The following is an 18,632-nucleotide window of genomic DNA, read 5'->3' as shown; positions in this document are numbered from 1 at the left end:
ATCTCTCCCCCCTGTGGGGATCAGGGAACATTTTTTTATATAAGTGTCTGGCTTCCTTACAGTGAAGGAAGCAGAAGTAGACGAGCTGAGGCAGGGGGTATATGGGGTGGCATCGTGTGTCTTTTCTACTCTCCTGAGAAAGCCATGAGCCTTACACAAAGACCCTTCACGCAGCCAGGCTGTGCCAAGTGTGTTCTGTTTTCACACCTCTGGGTAGAGATAAGAGGTAATGCTTGGGAATCATATAACCAAGTTGCGAAATGAAACTGATCGGCTAAAATTGACCATTTTAGGTGCCAAAGTGGGAGCTAGCTTGGTAGGTCCTCAATGAGGCCCCTGTTTTTCCTTCCTCCTCCCCCAAGAGCAACACGTTATTATCAACCTCCGCTTGACTGGCGCATTGGCTAAACAAAGCTGAGGGAATCTGGGGATTTGCATTCGGTGGAGTGCACCGACTTTTACTCACTACCTTTTGGAAAGTTCTGGGGTGAACTGACTACAGGAAGCCTGATCAGACCCTCCCTGAAGTATAGGAACTGCTGTTTGGGCAGGCAACCCCTGGCAGGAGCTCAGTTAGTCAGACACTGAGAGTGATAGGGATGAGGGCTGGAGGTTGAAGGACCCTTGGCCTTCTGGCCTTCTGGGTACTATCAGCCAGGACCCCCACAGCTCAGGAAAGCATTATGTGTAAGAATGTGGCATTCAGGACCCATCCCCAATGCATGTATGATCCAATTCTTGACACTGCTAAGGGAGGAAACCAATATCCAGGTGTGGTGGCAGAAGCTGTAGGGAGGCACTCCCCTCAGAGACCAGAGTCTCAGACTCACCCTGCTATGTTGCTTCTTTGAATCTGCTCCAGGTTACAACTATGCCTAGCCCTCACCTCCTCTGGGCACCTCTGCACCTATGGACAGCCACCTCCTCATTTCTCTCCTTACTCCTCTCCCAGGCAGTCAGGACAAGGAGGCTTCCAACCCCAGCACCAAAATCTGGCTAATTAAAGACACTCATAATTGTAATAGTCTCAGAGTGATCATCCGCATTACTTTCCTTGAGTTGTTATTGCAATGCTGAGGGTATCAACAACTTCGTGGACCTTGGAATGGGAGATGGATGCCCACACATCCCCCACAATACCTTGCACAAAGAACATTTATTGAATGGATGGATGGGAAAATGGGTGGCTGAAGAAAGAGAGACTTCCTTATCATCAAAATTTAATGAGAGGGGAGAGGATGTGGCTCAAGCAGTTAAACGCCAGCTTCCCACATGAGAGGTCCAAGGTTCGGTTCCCAGTGCCTCCAAAAAACAAACAAAAAACCAAGCAAATGAAGAAGCCACCTCAGGGGAGCCGATGTGACTTAGTGGTTGAGAGTGCCAGCTTCCCATGTACAAGGTCCTGGGTTCAATCCCCAGCCCTGGTACCTCAAAAAAAGAAAAAAAGAAAAATTAATGAAAGCAAATGCTAACACCTGAACAGAGCTAACCTGAATATGGCTTCTCTGGACTGGGAGTGGGGTAGGGGCAAGTGTGGAGAGACGGTGTTTCACTTGTCCTTGCGAACACTGTACTACTAGTGCAGCAATGGGTAGGTATCAACTAAAGCCAAATTCAAATAGGAAACTGATGGAAACTCAAATGTGTTCCTCAGGTTGTTTGTACCTGGTGACCCCATTCAGAGACAAGCAGAAATAAGTGGGAGGACACCTTTGCCTTGCTTTCTCTTCTCCTGGGTTCCTTGATCTTGACTATGACCTTTCCGTGGGTACAAGGTGGCATTGCCATGTTTAAAATTTAAGAAGGTCTCTCCATAGCCTTTTTCCCTCCTGCTTAGCAGAACTTGATTGTCCTCTCAATTATTCAATAAAACTTTTAGAACAGGGGATCTCAATCTTTGCTCAACCACTACCTATTATATTACTATCCCATGGACTTCATGTCCTTTCAAGATCCTGTCTAGCAAACAAACTGCATTTATTAAGTAATCTTTGGGATCAGCATAGATGACCAGTGGCACCGCAATGGGTAGACATAATTCTATATCTTTGCCCAAAGCAAAGGACCTATGCATCCTTATCCCAGTCAATGTTTTAATTTTGTTCTGACATTTGTAGTATCAAAATGGCCTGCAGAAGCTTCCCCCCAACCCCCAGTACAACCTAGAGAACCCAGGTTAGAACTAAAGACAATAAGCTTACAGAATGGGAGGGATCCTTTTCTTCTGGTTTTCTGGACTACAGGAAGCCAGTGGCTTCAGAGGCAGATGTAGAAGACCAGAATCCCAACTCCCCAGCCGAAAGGTTGCCCAAACCAAGCCCTTTCATCAGGCTCCCTCCTCCCATCATCAGCAAGGACTGAGGGCGAGCTTGCGGAGGAGGGCCCCTCAGAAGGGAGCACATTTCACTCCTCTATGCTCCTACAAGGCCCCCCTTTGTCCATCTCCTGTAAGAATTTGCATCCCCCGGTGGGATAGTTAAATCGTGGTGACATTAGCACCATTTAAAGCCCTCTGTTATCTGGCCCTAACCTACTTTGAGAGTTGCTTATCTCCCCCTCCACCCCTTCTACTTATTTTGCCGAGGGTCTAGGGGAAAAATCAGGACCGTGGCTGAGGGTGGAGCATCAGGAATGGGGAGAAGGGAATTTTGGAATATCAGGAGAGGGGTAGGTGTAGTTTGAAAAGCATATTAAACGCGATAGTTTGACAAGTGGAAAATGAAAACAAATGTCTATTGCTGTCTCAATATAAACTCTAGAAAGAAATACCTGCTGAAATCTTGGCTAGTGGAGATCCATGGAAGAAAACCCGGAGCCCACCCAACTCAGGGAGGCAATCAGCATTTCCAGGGCAGCTGGAGGGAAGGGGGCACAAGAGTCTTATGTTTATCAAAAGGTAGCATGGGTTGAACAAAGTTGGGCGCTGCACAGACCAGCTTTCTCAGCTCATTTCCCAGTCCCCAGGGTAGGTCCGTTCATAGTCCTACCTTCCAGCCTTTACCATCGCTTGCTCACAACCTGCACTCCAGACCTCCTCCTCTTCTGGAAACATCGGGCTCTGGTTGCTCAGGTCAGCCCGCTGAGGTCTCTATACCCCTTGGCACCTCACCGGCTGACCCTCAGCCTATATCGGCTGCCTGCGTCCTGAGGACAGCATGGCTGGTCTCCCCAACTTGATTATAAGATAGCCAAGATTTTAAACACCTCTATCATTACAACTACAGCTCCCCAGATGAAGTTCAGAATGTTTTAAATGATCTCATAGCACCTTACACTTTTTCTTTCATCACACTAATTTCCATCATTAAACTCTTTTTCTGTACACACATTTGTTTAAGCTTCTCTTGCACCAGAAAGCAGGGCCTTTTTTGTTTCAATCATTAATGTAGAAGACATGGTAGTTATTGCTCACCGAGGCCTTGTTTGGATGCACTCTGGGTCAAGAACTGGGTACAAGGAGCTTTGCAGGCTTAACTCCCAACGACCCTTTGAAATAGGAGTTACTCTCATTTTGCAGGCTAGGAAATCTGGTCTTAGAGATATTATGCAAGCTCACCACCAGTCCATGTGCAGCGAGGGTTAGAACTCAGGTCTGCCTGATCCCAGAGCCTTTGCCCTTTGACTCCACAACCCTGGCTCATCCCATGGCCGTGAGGACGGCGTTTGTTAGAAAAATGAGTGAATGAATGGATGACATTGAACAACATACTTTCCACATTCCCCACAGGGACCATTCATTCCCAGATTGCGTTTTCCCCTCTCTTCTGTAAATTTTTCCGATTCCCATTCCCAATCCTTTCCCCTTCAGAGGCCCCCAAGAATACATATGTATCTTTGTGAAATACGTAGCACTGTTTTGGGTACAGATTCTTCATCTACATTAATGATATGGTTACCAGAGACTTTATTCTGTCTCTTAACTATTTCAGCCAATACTATCCTTTTAAAATACCCACTGGTTTATGTCTAGCGAACTCTTTCTTCTAAGTGCTTAACCAAAATCCATAGTTTATACTCACTAACCATGATGCCTCAGTTGCCTCCACCGCCCACCACCATACCTAACACACAGGACACTTTCAGTCCCAATTGAGGTGTCTCCGTTTTCCTATGAGCAGGTCAGACGCTGCAGCTGGGGAGGGGCCGAGGCTGGGGTAGCAGGATGCCTACTTCCCTCTGACGTCTCGGACTGTGACGACCAGCAGAAGACGTGGCCTGCCAATCCCTCTTGGCTTTGTGCCCTCAGAATCCAAGGATCCAAATATACGTTCAGAAAGAATTTTCTATTTCATGCCTTGGTTTTTCCTTTCTTAGAAATATGAACCATCCCCATTTGAGCAACTGAAAACCACTATGCGTTAGTGCTTCGCCAGGAAGTCTGGAGTCAGATGAGCTGGGTTCAAATCCCAACTTCATCACTTACCAGCTGTGTCCTAGGGCAGTTCTTAATTTCTCTGTGTCTCGGTTTTCCCATCTGTAAAATGGGGAGGGGGGGGAGTGGTAATCGTAGTACCTGCCACACAGGGTTGTTGCATTTACAACAGTGCCTGGCAGGTAGTAAGCATTTAATAAATGTTGGCCATCATTGTTTAAATTGCATAAATGGCCACACACCAATGCAAAGTATTAATAATAGGGTGGTATATGGGAATCCTGTGTTTTATGCATGATTGTTTTTAAACCCACTACTTCTCTAATAAACAAATAAAACATAAATAGGTCCGAACCTGCATAGCTATTTATGTAACTTTTGGTACCATCAGAATAGAAAAGTTAAGGCATTAAAAATAAATAAATAAAGGGGAGCAAATGTGGCTTAAGCAGTTGATCTCCTGCTTCCCACATGCGAGGACCTGAGTTTGGTCCCCGGTGCCCCCTAAAAACAAACAACAAGCAAAACAAACGAAAAAACCAACTTGGAAAGCCAACGTGGCCCAGTGGTGGAGCTGCAGCTTCCCACATCCAGGTCCCCAGTTCAATCCCCAGCCCCAGCACCTCAAAAATAAATAAATAAATAAATAAATAAATAGGAAGAGAAAATGGGTCTGGCAACGCCAAAGCAATTCTCTTTTTGTATTCTGCAACGGCAGGGCCTTTAAAGGTCTATTTTGGCTTTCTAAGCCCAATTACTTAACTCTAAACAACAGAACCCCACAGAAGTCTGCTCTCTTCTCCCTGCCTGCAGCAGGGTCTTACAAGGAAGGAAGCCTGGTTCCAGGAGAACCTGCTCTTCTGATCACGAGGGGTTCTCCGCTGTCCCCACTGGTCTTCGGGGAGCTTGTCACATTCTGATGTTGGAGCCCTTTGGAGAGTTAAAGCTGCTTCCAGAAGAGGTAGGACTACCCCTGGGAACTTGAGAAGAACTCCTTTCATGTTGTGTGGCTCGCAGGGACGAGAGCCTGACAGCACTGATTAGGGCCGTATTTAGGAGGCAGCTCTGGTGGGGCTCAAGCCTGAAATTTATGGCTTGTCTGTCGGGGACCCATGCCATTTTTTTTTCCTCGCCTTGAAGATGAAAGGGTTACTATTGCACACACTTCCCCAAGTCCTGCATTTAGTAACGTGTGGGTTCTGTCGTGTTCCTTTAATTTATCTGGAGAATTAACTCGTAAAGGGTATGCTTGTCTCCAAGTCCTTGCCGAGGGCTTTGAAACATAAGCCCTTAAATGGACAATTTGGTGTCTTTTTGGAAAACTTCTTCATGTTCATTCTGTTATGGTTCATCCCATCCCTGCAACTATTATTCATATGATAAACTCCACGGAAGGACCTTGCAAGGACAAAGAAAAGCCAGTCCTCCCACAAAGCTATAAATTCCTTGAGAGGTCACCTCTTGCATTTCTTTGATTCCCTCAGTGCCTAGCACAGTGCCTCGTGCATAGCAGATACTCAAATATCTGTTGATTCATAAGATTCCAGGACTTCGAGGAGAATAAAAGGAGTACATTTGGCTAAGGAAAGATCAAGGGCTTTATATACAAAACCCCTTAATTCTCTCTTATCGGGAATAGTCAGAATTGTAATTCCACTAAAATATTTAAATGCAGAAGTTGCAGCCCTTGTAAGATATTTTATAAGTTTTGGATTCTGGGAAGCGGACTTGGCCCAGTGGTTAGGGCGTCTGTCTACCACATGGGAGGTCCGCGGTTCAAACCCCGGGCCTCCTTGACCCATGTGGAGCTGGCCCATGTGCAGTGCTGATGCACGCAAGGAGTGCCGTGCCACGCAGGGGTGTCCCCCGCGTAGGGGAGCCCCACGTGCAAGGAGTGCACCCCGTAAGGAGAGCCGCCCAGCGTGAAAAGAAAGAGCAGCCTGCCCAGGAATGGCGCCGCCCACACTTCCCGTGCCGCTGACGACAACAGAAGCGGACAAAGAAATAAGACGCAGCAAATAGACACAGAAAACACACAACCGGGGGAGGGGGGAATTAAATAAATAAATAAATCTTTAAAAAAAATAAAAAATAAAAGCAATAATTTAAAAAAAAGTTTTGGATTTGCCTAAGGAGGTGAATTCATTTCTTTAATTGTCCACTAATAGACATTTATCGAGTGCCTGTACAGGTCAGACACTATACTGGGCATTAGGGAAGCAAAGATGGGAAAAGTCCTTGCCCTCAAGTTCATAAGTCCGGAGTGGAGACTGGTGGGCAAGGGAGCAATTAAAAAGTTGGAAGGTAAAGACCTTGATGACGGTATCATCCGATCCAAGGTAAGGCTGAGCTTTGGAGTCTGAGAACCAGGAAGAAATCTGAAGTAGCCTTGGTAGCACAGGGAATCCAACTCCTTGCTGCTGCCCTGTAAGCTCTGATTGTGTGGTCCAGTGAGCAGTGGAGACACCAGAAGCAGTGAAACCTTGGGGGGTGTCCCTTGAACTTTTCACACCCCAACTTCCTCATCTTTAATAGTGATGACAATATCAAACTTTGCTGGGAGAATTAGAACTGCAGTTTGAAAATTGTAAAATGTGCAAAAATAAGCTTTCTGAACAAGAAGTCTGTGCGCGGACATCACCCATTTGGGAGGATACTCATAAAGATACCTTTCTTTCGTGCATGTGAAGTGCTTAAATGTCTATGATACCTGCACAAATGCCTGCACCATTTTAAAATTAATTAACTTCCTATCTTTTTTTGCCTTCTCCAAGGTTAAAACAAAAAGTCAAAGATGAAAAACTGGAAATTGTCCTTTCAAACTGCTTTAGTATTTTGTACATAACTTGGCCCATGATGGTAGCATAACATTGTGAGTGTGATTAACAACACTGAACTGTATACTTGAAAGTGGTTAAAATGGGAAATTTTATGTTGTATATGTTACCACATTAAAAAAATTTTTTTAAACCACGTAAAACTGCAACACAAGGAATGAATCCTACTGTAAACTAGGACTTTAGTTAATAACATAACAATAGTAATATTGGTTCATCAGTTGTAGCAAATGTGGTATACATACAAAATGTTAATAATAGGGCAAACTGTGTGTGTGTGCATTGCTCAAGAAGGGCATATGGGGACTCTGTACTTTCTCCATAATTTTTCTGCAAACCTACAACTGCTCTAAAAATAAAATTTATAAAGGGAGAGAGGGAGGGAGGGAGGAAAGAAGGGAGGGAGGAAGGGAAGGAGGTAGGAAAGGAAGGAGAGAAGGAGGGCAAAAGGGAGACAGGAAGGAAGAGAACTGCACCCAGAGTCAAATCTTGGGGAGGGGTGTTGTATGTGGTTGACATTTGATAAATTGACAGCAGTTAATTTATATATAAACTCAATCCATGAAGATAAAGATCTATGTACTTATCTAAATATTCGTCAGATTGAGTGGAATTTCATTTGACACAGTTTATCATTGGGAAGTTGCAGTCATTTACAAAAATAAAACAAGACAGCAAAGCAGAAAATGGTTTCGATACCAACGCCACAGGTACCACGGTAAGTCCTTTCCCCAGAGTAAGACCTAAAGATTTTACCTAAGTCTTTCTTGTTTTTCAGGCATCAACACAGGCCACGTCCAGAGATTCTTTATTAGGGACCCCGAAGAGGTCAGATGTGTAGCCATTAAGAATAAAGAAAACTAAATGCAGACGTGGAAGCGAGGGAATCATTTGTGCTCTCCACCCTATTCAGTTAAGAAATAGTGAAGGATGAAGGGAAATGGGCTTAGATTAAATTAAATGGGTTTGCTAACTTGGCCCCCTTTTCTCCATTTCCTAATCCTTTTATAAATTCCATTGAGATGGGATTTGCTTTTAGACTGATTACGTGACTGGAAATCAGCATAATTACAAGATATTCATTGAAAGGAAATTCCTCATCTTGACTCTGTTTAGTTTCCTCACTAGTATTGAGTGGATGGATGATCTGGCTGGAACCAGTTCCATCTGGGACAGCTGGGTCTTCCCTGAGTCTCTCAGAGGTAAAGAGAACCTTAAAGATAATCCCTCAATTTTAAAATGAGAAAGCCAGGGCCCAAAAGAAGGCAGGTGATTTTCTCAGAAAGCCAAAAACAGAGACTCTTCTTGACAGAAGAATTTTTTGCATAAGAAAAGCTCAGGCTTCCTCCGTATCTCCACTTCCCTTTTGGCCTCGGAATGGATCTTCTGGAATGTACCAGGCGAGGATTTTTTTTGTTTTTTCTTTGGTTTTCAAAAAAAACCCTTCAGAAATTCTGGCATCAATCACTATTATAGTCTCCACAATAATCATGAGCTGATTATTTGTAAATGAGCATTGCTGAGCCTGAAAGAAGAGTGAGAGAAAGTCCCTGTTTTCACACGGTTTCAGTTTGGAGAGCACGATCTGAGATTAAGGGAAACATTAACAATAATAATTATTATAATGTTATTGAGTCAAGGGCTATGTACTTTATTTGTCCATCTGTTCTAACCATCGCATTAAACCCCACAGATGAGGAAACTGAGACCTGCTTTACTTTCTCAGAGCTCAAGTCATGGCTTGACCTTGAGGCTGACCTCACTTCAAAGCCCAGGTGCTTAAAAGACAAAATTACACCATCTCCCATGAAGAAGCGGGAATGGGAGAGTGGAATGCCCCAGGTAAAAGAATAATTTGGGCCGTATCCTCAAGGAGCACCCTGAAATATTATATGGTCTCATCTTAGGCCTCAGAAAATGTTTTCTTTTTTTCTCAGCAAGGACACGCACTAGAGGCCAAAGCCCATGTTCACAATACCCCTTTGAGGTGGACCAGCTATTCTAATATATTAATGTTCTCTTTATGTACAGGTCCATCGTAGAGGTTTTTAATTTATCCTTATTTTTAACTAATTTACTAAACATATGTAGCTTTTTGAGTACCAAGCATGCTTGTAATCATTTAACTTCCCAACGACTTCAAGTTGTAATCACAACAACTTCAAGAGGGAGGTACCATTATTACTCCCATTTTACAGATGAAGAAACTGAGGCACAGATTGTTGGGGCAAGTAGTGATGCCAGACTCAAACGCAGGCAGTCAGTCTCCTGAGTCCAGGCTTAACCTCCACATTATGTTGCCTCTTACACAGAGTACAACTGCCCAGAGGATGCCCAACAAAATAAATCATGCCTATCAGGAATTAAATTCCTCTGCTTTACCAGTATGGAATTGTAAAATTGCCTGTAAAAGTTTCACGCAAGAGCTGTTTCCTAATTGTTCTAACTCCTGCTGCCTCCTCTACAACCCCTGTGAGGGTTTTGGGTGCCCAGTTGGTGCTGAATAAATAGAGAAGATGGACTGAATGGGGCAAAACTTTTGTCAAGGTTAATGTTGAAAGAGGTGCCCTTCACTGTTTCCTTTTGCTTGCTTCTTCTGGAAGTAAACAGGCATTAGGAATCATAAAAGGCAGCTGGGAATGTGGACCAAGGACACGCAGGGAGCATGGAAAAACTCAGCATTACTGAGGCTGTTTTAGGTAGAAAGTATTTTTTCGGTTTTGTTTTCTTTTGCTTTTTTTTTTTTTGTTGTTGTCTTGTGTTGTTTTGTTAGAAGGACAATTGCAGAATTGTTTAATTTGTAGTCAAATGTGACAAAGTTTTCATTGTTCCCTTATAATGTTCTTATTTCCCAGTTAATTTCTGGTCACTCCTAAAGGTTTGATGTAATTTAATCTCTGTGATAGATTATTCATCATGATGATGTATGTTTACACTTTAAGAAAATGCCTTCACAATTTAAACCAGCTTTGGTAAAAATTGGTTAGCTGCGTAACTTTGTAATGATTAGAGTAACCATGAAGAATTCAAGCAAATCTTCAATAAAACATTTTATTCATATTCTAACTCAAATAAGAGAGACAATAGGGAGTCAGGAATGGCTGGTTTTCTTTCCAACCAAGCCATGGATTTGGCAGTGTGTCAGGGATAATAATTGTTACCTACTCCCCTACCTTTATTCCCAGGATGTTGGAAATGACTAAGATATCAGACAGTAAAATATAATACCCCGGAAGTTAAACAGTGACTTGTGTGTGTAGAATCTTATGGAAAATAGACAGGAGTGCCTAGGAGAGAATTTACTACAGGAAGGCCTTGTCTTTTTATTGGCTTTTCATGAGAAAGGTGGGCAGTAGAGCGCGACTCAGGGATTTTGTTTTAAGTTGATGCTGGAATACTTTTAGCCTAAGCAGTCAATGGTAATTGAATTAGGGTAGGGTGGAAGAAGCTCAGATAATGGAGTACACATAATGGAGAATATAATATAAATAGGAGAAGTAATATTTTGTGGGATATATAGAATTGTGGGAGGATGGATGGGCTTTGAACATTCTGTTCAAGACTGTGATTGTGGTAGATGGTTGGCAGAGACATCCCCTCCCATCTCTACATACTCACCCTATATAATATGACTTTGCCATTCCTCCGATGCTAGGTGAAATCCATTCCCTGACTCTTGAATCTGGGCTAGCTGCCTAAGTTACTTTGACCAATAGAATGTAACAGAAATGACATTGCATGGCTTCTAAACTTAGGCCTAAGATGCCTTACAGCTTCTACTCTTGCGCTCTTGCAATGCTGAAGCCCAGGCCAGACTCTGTGAGAATGAGAGACCACATGGAGAAAGGCCCAGGTGATAACCAGCATCAGCCACAGGCATGTGAGTGAGACCATCTTCAGCCATCCAGTCCTGGCTCACATACCAGCTCACACAGGCCACATAAGTGATCCCAGACGGGACCAGTGGAAAAAATGCCCAGCCAAGCCCAGCCCAAATTGCTAACCCAAAGAATTGTGGGCAAATAAAATGGTTATTGTTTAAAGTTTTCAGAAAGTTTGTTATGTAGCAATAGATAACTGATGTAGAAATTGGTACCGGGAGTGGGGTGCTGCCATAGAAAATCTAAAACGTGTGATATTGACTTTGGGGCCAGGTGGAATGTTGAAACTGAGAATATGATGAGAAAAGTGTTCGTGGAAGCTGGAAATGCAGTGAGGAAATTTGCTACAAAGAGATTAGGAGAAAAGGGCAACCTGCTTTTTTGTCGTGACAGAATAATTGTCAAAAATGCTGCCTGCAGTAACTTGGAAAAAAATGTCTTTTAAGTACCTAATGAACTGTAAATCTAAGTAAGGAGAATTCTGTCTTGAAAAGAGAGATAAGTTACAGGAGGAACTAGTCGGTTTGCAAACAGAATAGAGAGGGAATATAGAGGGCCTGGTACATGGCTAATTGAATAATAAAACCATTTTTCATTGCCAGCCCTTGCCAGTTGACAAAAGATTCTTGGAGTAAGAAACAGCTTCAGGAAAAGATAAATGCAAGGATGTGACTTTAAAACCCTCTGTCAATGCCTCAAAAAAGCCTTGAAAACCCCGTTTGCTAAACAAAAGAGCTCTAAGAATCTTAAAGCCATTTTCCTACAACCCCTTGACTTGCTGCCCAGAGGAAGAAGTGATTTGTCTAATGAAGTGAATTATAAACTGATATACCAGAAATCCACACCGTTTTTAAAGGAGTTGTATCAGATTAAACTAAAAAGGACAGAGTTAGTTCAAAATATAAAGAGGCCTCTGGGTCTCTGAATTTTTATAAGCAGGAAGCAGTCTGGAAAGTTACTGAACTGAAAACTTGTGCCATTTTTAGAGAAAAGGAAATAACATCTCAGAGAGTGGACCAAGAGCCCAGAGGACAGAAGAAGAATCAAGGAGAAGAATGGACTAGGGAACCACTTCCAGGAAGCAAAACAGGGTCCTAATCAAGGAAATTTCCTTCCCCTTATCTTTCTCTTCTCTGAAAACATGTGCCCAGCTGGGCTTGCCATAGATGAGTGACTGCTATGTGTCTCCAGTTCTTCCCATTTTTTGACTCTGAGTGTCTACAAGGGTTGTTGTTTTGTTTTGTTTTCAAGTATCACAATGTTTATTGATAGATACAAGAATATAAAATCAGGGTATGAACATGACTGGATAAATTAAGTAGACTTAATTTCAATACTACAATAAGAGGGACCAATTCAAATTCTCACTATTTGTTTCACACCCACAGAGACCAATTCAAGGGCACTAATGATCTCTCAAAACTGATCAGTTTTGTGCAAGTATCTTTAGGGGCAGGACACTGCAGAGAACCTGTTCACAGGAATCTTCATCCACAGAAGTCAGACCAGAAAAAACTCTTTATGAGGTACCAGAGGAACCTTCTCTAGATCTGGACCTAATTTCTATGACTGTATTCTGGATGTCAAGCCTAATGCCCTAAAGGAAGGAGTTTTCTGAGGGAGAGTGCTTTTCATGGGGGAAGGATGTGATTTTTTTTTTGTTCAGAGTGGACTTTGCACTCATTATTTGCAAAAATGGAAACAATAATTTCTCCCATCCCTTTATGTGTGCTCTTTGCAGTTTGACATTCTTGTTTCCTATCAAGCAGTAGCATCTATTTCCCTACCCTTTGAATCTGAAGAGGCCTTCAACAGATTGTGGCAGAAGTGACATTGCGTAACTTCCACATCTAGGTTTCAAGAGGCCCCACAGTTTCTGCTCCTGCTTTCGTGGAATGCTGCCACCTTATAAAAAAATTCCAGACTAGCCTCCTTGAGGATGACAGACCACAGGAAGAGAGAGGCCCAGTTAACAGCCAGCACATCAGCCAGACATGTGAGTGAAGCCATCTGAGACCTTTGTCCCAGCTGATCCAGGCACGACCAGAAGAACTGTCCAGTTGGCCCCACCCAAGTTGCTGCCCCTCAGAGCCATGAGCAAATAACGATGGCTGTTATTTTCAGCCAGTGCTTATTGGGGTGGTTTGTCACACTGTAATAGGTAATAGATGTAACAGGGAAATGTCTATCATGACAGTAAAAGACTTTCTCTCCCTTTCCTCCAAAGTAGTCCCCGGCTCTTTGTGAATTGGGCCAAGTTAGGTGGGGTTCAGGCCTGGGGAGCAGGGCAATTGTTGTGCTTTCGGGTGTGGTTTGAATTTCTCTGACTCTCTATGGAACAGAGAGGAATATGTGTCCATGAAGTTCTCCTTCAAGTCTTGTTGAGACTTTGGACTTCATCAATATTAACAACTTGAGCCCTTATTATGTGTCAGACACATTGCCAGCTGTTTTACTTCAATTTCCTTGTTTAACAACAGGTACCGATTGCACATATTTTCAGTTGCTGTGACTGAACCGTAGTTGCTAGAATTCAAAACTAGTCTAACTCTAGAACCTTAACTATTGCGCTAGAACCCCTGCTTTGCTGGAACCATGGCTACAAGTATAAGGAGGACAGAGAACAGTGACTGGCTTTGGGTTTACAGGTACTGAGGTTGAACATGAGAAAGGATATCCAGAGGGTTCTTTGCTTAGGCCCCCTCTTTTCTCCTGACTTCACTAGCCCCACACTGGTTATTTTACCAGTTTTTTGCAGGGGCTTTATGATATCACTTGAAAATTGCTTCTAAAGCTTCACCTCAAATTTAGAAATTTTGAGAATCTCTACTGTAGCCACCAGGTACCAAGAATGAAAGTCACCTTCAATTGCAGAAGGGAAGGCAACTTCTTATTTGTTTTTCCAACCCAACCTCCTCACTAACTCTTTGCCACACATTTGATTCTTTTGTGCCTTTCCAGCTCACCCACAATTAGAAAGACAACCTTCTCTGTTTGGGCAGCAATTATTAAAATCACGATGCTGAGTTCAGAGTTCAGAACAAATTCAAAACCCTGGACACATGGGCTACAGTAACTGATATTTCTGGCCACGCTCTGGGTCAAGTTCTCTGCCTTACAGTTTCTGGGGGGAGCAGCATGGGAGGAATGGACAGGAGCGGGAAAGTCCAATAGTAGAATTAGCAAAAATAGGGGAAAACTAAAAATTGGGAAATAGAAAAGAGATGATGAAAGAAAAAGCAAAGAAGGTGGGAGAAAAAGAATCCACTTAAAGAGAAAAAATGGAATAAAGATATGAGAGGAAATAAGAACCACTGGAAAATGAGCGAAAAAGGTAGATGGACTAATTGTGCCTTAGTTGTGTGAAAATTAAAAATATATATTATCTTTGTCATTGTACTCATTCTGAGAACCCAAGTAAAGTCTCTGGTGATCCAAAAAAAATTTTTTTTTTCCATTTTCCATGTTTTGACTTCCTACCACAAGGCTAAGTGGAAATACAGATCTCTGGGGTATCAGTATCCCCTCTCTGCCTCCACACTCACACACACACTCTCTCACACACACAAAGTGATGGGGAGGGGTCAGGGAAGCCAGATTCTTTGCAAGCATATTTTGTGCACTATAATTCCTTTGCTTTCCCTTTCCTTTCCAGAAGACCTGTAGCCGCCACCAGTCTCCTTAGCAGAGGACAGATGAGTTAGTCTCTGCGGAGCCCTCTGATGTTGTCATCTCTCAAACATTTTCATAAGATAGCAAGTTAGGGACCAGCGTGTTCAAAGGGAGGATTTAGTCTATTTACAGATTCCTATCAGTGGGTGGCCGAGTTAGTTTGAATCTTGATAGAGGACAGAAAAACAAGGAGGCTGGCTTGCTTTAGTCAAAGGTTTTAAAATATACATTTGGAAAATCCATGGAGTTTTGAGGAATATCTCCAACATATTTTCTGAGAGGTCTGTTCCTTCATTCTAAGTTCCATGTGACCCCATTATTAGCACTGTATACACTTCAGATTTGACTTTTTCCAGGCTGAGTAAAAATGAAAGAAAATTCTACCTTAGCTACTAAGGACCATCTAACAAATATTTTTTCGTAGCATAAGGAGCTATTTTTGTCTTTCCTCCTAAAAAAAAAACATTAAAGCCAGTGTGTTCCCCCAAAATGAAAGAAAAAGAAATATAAAGCATTACATACTAAATTAGAGAGCCAAATACCACATTTTCTTCCAACTTTTGACTTTGGCAACCTGCATATACTTTAAATCAAGCAAAGGTTTTAAGATACCAAAGTTTCCGATCTTTTTAAAAAAACTTTCCAACTGTCCAGAAAACACAGCAAACAAAATACAGAGCACCAACAAAAAGCAAGCAACTGTCTTTACTTCCTCCATCACACCACTGTCCTATCCCTTCCCCCATCCCTCATCCTGACTTCACTGTAACATGACAAAGAAGAGGGGTTTGGGCGTTGAGTATCTAGGTTCCCACTAGCCTTCAGCAAGTACCAATTTATTCATCACCAAATCCCTGAGAGCAAGGTAAGCCGAACAATTATGATACACTTTTCAGTAGGTGGAGAAACAAAGAGAGTTAAGGGTCTGTGTCAAAGGTCACACACACACAACCGGAAGCCCAAATAAACAGTGATGGCTCAGGGTAGCTCTGATCCAGTACCCCAGGGCACGTGGCACTGAAATGAACACTCCCTAGCAACATCAAACTCACCTGTTAGGGTCTGAAAAGGCCTAAGCCTTGCTGTTTCCTCAGTGATGTGCTACAAGGTAGCACAACTTCGAAGTATCCCTTTCCCTCAAGAGCACAAAAAGAGGAAGGGAGGGAAGGAAATCGGTAAACCCTAGCATTTTGCTGCAAGGTTTTTACATCTTCCCATGCCCCACAGAGCAAACATTTTGTGCTATTTTCCAGTGGCCTTGATTAACGATATTATTGCAATTCAATATGACTATAGCTTGAAGGAATTAAAGACCAGGCCAGACTTATTAAATGTTTAGACCTGTCAAGAGAGCAAGGAACATTAAGCACTCACAACACAGCCAGTTTATTTCTGTGGAGCCTGCTCCTTCAAGGTCTTTGCCTGGTACTCAAGACCTCCAAAAACTGTCTGCAATCTATCTTTTTTTTTTTTTTTTTACTGTACCAGCAACTACCTGCAGGTATCATTCACTGTGGCTGGCCTGCTGGGGCAAACCAGCCTTCTCTGCAGGCATCTCCCTCCACCCTACCCTACCCCCCAATTCCAGCTCACCTACATTCTCTGCTTATCTGAATCTGGCTCCTTCTTTGGAATCCAGTGGACATCCTGCTTCTTGGCAAATACTTCCTTCACCACTTCCATCCTCTGAGCTCCGAGCATTTGTCCCAGTCCTGGTCAGTCCATGGCTATGTGGGTCCACTCAGGCCGCATCCTTACCAGCCTGGAACCTCGGTGAGCTCCTGGCCATCCCTGAGCCCGTTTGCTCCCTGGGATAAGAAGATCCTGCTACTTACCTCACTGGAACTTTTGAGGATTGCATGGGATAGCCGGTGGACGGTGCCCAACACACGTGTCTGGAACATTGGTGGACGTCCCGAAAACACGTTTTCCTGCCCCATGTGCCAAGCACAGCGCTAGACAGGGCGAGGGCTACAGAGGGGAGGGGTGCCTCATATATGCTTGCCTCTGTGGGGTGGGAATGAGCGTACCCCGGGAGCTTCAAGCGAGTTCTTTAATTTATCGGGACCTCAAGGTCCTCATCCTAAAAATGGCTTAGTATCTACATTATAGCGGTGATGTCAGGCTTAAAGGAGTAACAGGGACCAAGGCCTCACGACAGGGCTGGGGCATCGCAGGTAACCTGTAAGCTGTAACTGCCATGCAGAGGGGAGCAAGGGAATATTGCGATGAGCAAGACAGATGGGGCTTCTGTCTGTAAGGAGAGAGTAGAGATAAAACACGAATGCATTTGTTCTACAATGCAGCTCACTTGGCATTTGACATACGTTACTTGAGTTGCTCGTTCTCTGTTGACATGTGTGTCTTGTCTCCCTCATCGAGACGGTAAATTTATTGAGGGAGGAGGGCCTGCATCCCCTGCTCTCACCATAGCGTCGTGCCCGTCGCGGACATTCAATAAATATTTGTTTAATTACCCAAAGGATTGATCTTCCCTCTGCAATAAAATTCTTTATTATAAAGATCCTATTCATCAGGGAAGACCTATGGCCCTCACGGTGTGTTCAAAGCAACGTGTGAAGCGTTAAGACATACCCGATTTTCCCGAGAGCACCGGCGCCTCCAAGGCTCTCCTTCACCTACATTCAAACATCGTTGTTTAGATTTGCGTGCGCTGAGCCCACGCACGGCGAAAGCTGAACACTGGTGTTCTTGCCATAGAATGACAATAATGACATTACTGTACTTAACCCTGACAATAACCCTGTTACCACCTGCGTTTCAGACGGGGAGGCAGAGGCTCACAGAGGGAGGGCGTTGGCCCAAAGCCACAAGCGTGTGCTGGGGCCGAGTGGTGACCCCGGGATGTCAGGCACGGCGGGGGGGGGGGCGGGCAGAAGCCAACAGCCCCTGGGCCCGGCCGCCTGATTTGGTGACAGAGGAACAGCTTGGGCTCCTCCAACCAGAAGGCAATGGCATGTAAGTAACGGTGGTACCCGGCACCACCCCCTCTGCAAGCCCCCAAGAGAGCCCATGGCCGAGAGACTTTTTTCTTGGAGGGTGAAGAGAAAGGCAGGCCAGGTCCAGAGGGGCCCGATTCCTCGAGGGGCTCAGGGCAACTGGGCTGCGGCGACTGGGGAACCAGCTCAGCCTCTTCAGGGGTCCCCCCCCCCCAACCCAGGCTCCTCAGTCAGGGCCCTCACTCAGGCCCCCCTGCCCAGGTACTCCCACCCAGGGACCCTGGCCAGGGACCCCCACCCAGAGCCCCAACCCAGGGCTCTCACCCATGGCCCCCACCCAGGGACCTCTGGAGCAAAACACCAGCCCACCTCTTCCCTCCTTCCAGTTGTGCCGTCTCCGATTGGTGATTTTTTTTTTTTATTTATGGTTTTCAGTCCAGCCGGTTGTTAGCCTGCAGTGTTTGGAAATGGTAGATGATTAAACCTGGCCAGGTGTAAATGCAACCTTTGTCATTTGGAGGCTGGGAGAGTTGCCTGGCTTGCGGCCTCCCTCTGGCTGGAAGACCCTCTTACAGGCTGAGCCCTGAGAGACTCAGGCCTCCCCCCACACCGACCGCTCTGCTCTCGGCTCAGCCCCAGAAGCCAGCACTTCCAGATGTTCCGACAAGGCCAGAAAAGTACCCCACAAGCCCTACACGTTGGCCAGCCGGCGGGAGGGAGGATCAAGTGTCCTCTTTTTTTTTTTTTTTTCCTGGGAATTTTTTCCAGGTAAATAATAAAAATATGTAATCATTGACTAGGCTGTTATACCTGAACTGAAGGTAGGTGTGCATTTCCACTGCCAAGCGCTTTCCTTTGCCTCGGTCGTTACCCTGAAGCCCTCAGCGTCCACTTGGACGCTGGGAGCTAA

General features: G+C 44.3%; 1 long non-coding RNA gene across 1 annotated transcript; it reads right to left on the bottom strand.

The window, feature by feature from the left end:
• Positions 1-1,207: 1,207 nt before the first annotated feature.
• On the bottom strand, positions 1,208-18,197 carry LOC105746751 (uncharacterized). Its single transcript, XR_001119024.3, has 6 exons — positions 18,092-18,197; positions 17,358-17,401; positions 16,356-16,570; positions 4,424-4,474; positions 2,770-2,855; positions 1,208-1,428 (listed from the first exon to the last, which is right to left on the bottom strand). It is a non-coding gene; the product is annotated as an uncharacterized lncRNA (long non-coding RNA).
• Positions 18,198-18,632: the final 435 nt, after the last annotated feature.

The sequence above is a fragment of the Dasypus novemcinctus genome, chromosome 16 (genome assembly GCF_030445035.2).
Source record: "Dasypus novemcinctus isolate mDasNov1 chromosome 16, mDasNov1.1.hap2, whole genome shotgun sequence".
Taxonomy (NCBI): domain Eukaryota; kingdom Metazoa; phylum Chordata; class Mammalia; order Cingulata; family Dasypodidae; genus Dasypus; species Dasypus novemcinctus.
Note: the sequence above shows the minus strand (reverse complement) of the source record. Positions and strands in the feature narration are given on the sequence as shown.